The sequence below is a fragment of the Corylus avellana genome, chromosome ca10 (assembly GCF_901000735.1).
Source record: "Corylus avellana chromosome ca10, CavTom2PMs-1.0".
NCBI classification, from domain to species: domain Eukaryota; kingdom Viridiplantae; phylum Streptophyta; class Magnoliopsida; order Fagales; family Betulaceae; genus Corylus; species Corylus avellana.
The window spans coordinates 12,596,679-12,599,134 of record NC_081550.1 but is presented as its reverse complement, the minus strand read 5'-3'; positions in this window follow the sequence as shown (position 1 = coordinate 12,599,134).

The window sequence follows — 2,456 nt, the reverse complement described above, 5'->3', positions numbered from 1 at the left end:
AACTTTCAGAAAAAGTTATCGTTCGTAAACGAAGATGGGAGGCAAACGAACTCGAATCACTTCGTGCCACCTGCCGACATGATTGCCTCGAAGTTCTGCACAAGCTCGTAAATTTTCGGGCCAAACAATTTCACTTCGCACCTGACCATTTTGTTCGGCCTAGGGTTTCGGTCCTAGTTGTGAAAAAATACAACCTCGTTTGATTTTCACAAAATATTTTGAGCATGCTCAATGCATCGAGGCGATCGTGTCGGTGGGTGGTTTCCAGAAATTCGAGTCGTTCTGGCTTGGATCCGGGCTCTTGTGAACTTTTAGAAAAAGCTATCGTTCGTTAGTGAAGTTGGGGGGGCAAATGAACTCGAATCACTTCGTGCCACCCACCGACATGATTGCCTCGAAGTTCTGCACAAGCTCGTAAATTTTCGGGCCAAACAATTTCGCTTCGCATCTGACCATTTTGTTCGGCCTAGGGTTTCGGTCCTAGTTGTGAAAAAATACAACCTCGTCCGATTTTCATGAAATTTTACGAGCGTGCTCAGTGCTTCGAGGCGATCATGTCGGCGGGTGGCATGAAGAAATTTGAGTCGTTCTGGCCATGATCGGGGCTCTTGTGATCTTTCAAAAAAAGTTACCTTTCGTTAGTGAAGATGGGGCGGCAAATGAACTCGATTCACTTCGTTCCTCCCGCTGACATGATTGCCGCGAAGTTCTGCACAAGCTCTTAAATTTTGGGGCCAAACAATTTTGCTTCGCATTTGACCATTTTGTTTAGCCTAAGGTTTCGGTCCTAGTTGTGAAAAAATAGAACCTTGTCCGATTTGCCCGAAATTTTATGAGAGTGCTCAGTGCCTCGACGCGATCATGTCGGCCGGTGGTTTCCAGAAATTCTAGTTGTTCCGGCTGGGATCCGGGCTCTTGTGAACTTTCAGAAAAATTTATCGTTCGTTAATGAAGATGGGGGGCAAACGAACTCGAATCTCTTCGTCCCACCCGCCGACATGATTGCCTTGAAGTTCTGCACAAGCTCGTAGATTTTCGGGCCAAACAATTTCTCTTCGCATCTGGACCATTTTGTTCGGCCTAGGGTTTCGGTCCTACTTGTTAAAAAATACAACCTCGTCCGATTTGCCTGAAATTTTACGAGCGTGCTCAGTGGCTCGAGGCGATCATGTCGGCGGATGGCACGAAGAAATTCGAGTCGTTCCGGCCATGATCGGGGCACTTGTGAACTTTTAGAAAAAGTTATCATTCGGTAGTGAAGATGGGGGGGCAACCGAACTCGAATCACTTCGTGCCACCCGCTGACATGATTGCCTCGAAGTTCTGCACAAGCTCGTAAATTTTCGGGCCAAACAATTTCGCTTCGCATCTTACCATTTTTTTCGGCCTAGGGTTTCGGTTCTAGTTGTGAATAGATACAACCTCGTCCGATTTGCCCGAAATTTTACGAGCGTGTTCAGTGCCTGGAGGCGATCACGTCGGTGGGTGGTTTCCAGAAAGTTGAGTCGTTCCGGCCGGGATCTGGGCTCTTGTGAACTTTCAGAAAAACTTATCGTTCGTCAGTGAAGTTGGGGGGGCAAACGAACTCGAATCACTTCGTGGCACCCGCCAACATTATTGCCTCGAGGTTCTGCACAAGCTCGTAAATTTTTGGGCTAAACAATTTCATTTCGCATCTGACCATTTTGTTCAGCCTCGGGTTTCGGTTCTAGTTGTGAATAGATACAACCTCGTCCGATTTGCCCGAAATTTTACGAGCGTGCTCAGTGCCTCGAGGCGATCATGTCGGTGGGTGGTTTCCAGAAAGTTGAGTCATTCCGGCCAGGATCCGGGCTCTTGTAAACTTTCAGAAAAAGTTATCATTCCTTAGTGAAGATTGAGGGGGCAAAAGAACTTGAATCACTTCTTGCCACCTGCCGACATGATTTCCTCGAAGTTCTGCACAAGCTTGTAAATGTTTGGGCCAAACAATTTCGCTTCGCATCTGACCATTTTGTTCGGCCTAAGGCTTCAGTCCTAGTTGTGAAAGTACAACCTCGTCCGATTTGCCCAAAAATTTATGAGCGTGTACAGTGCTTCGAGGCGACCATGTCGGTGGGTGGCACAAAGAAATTCTTGTCATTTTGGCTGGGATCGAGGCTCCTGTAAACTTTCAGAAAAAGTTATCGTTCATTAGTGAAGATGGGAAGGCAAACGAACTTGAATCACTTCGTGCAGCCCGCCGACATGATTGCCTCAAAGTTATGCACAAGCTTATAAATTTTCGGGCCAAACAATTTTGCTTCGCATCTAACCATTTTGTTCGGCCTAGGGTTTCGGTCCTAGTTGTGAAAAAATATAACCTCGTCCGATTTGCTCGAAATTTTACGAGCGTGCTCAGTGCCTCGAGGCGATCATGTCGGCGGGTGGTTTCCAGAAATTCGAGTTGTTCCAGCCGGGATCCGGGCTCCTGTGAA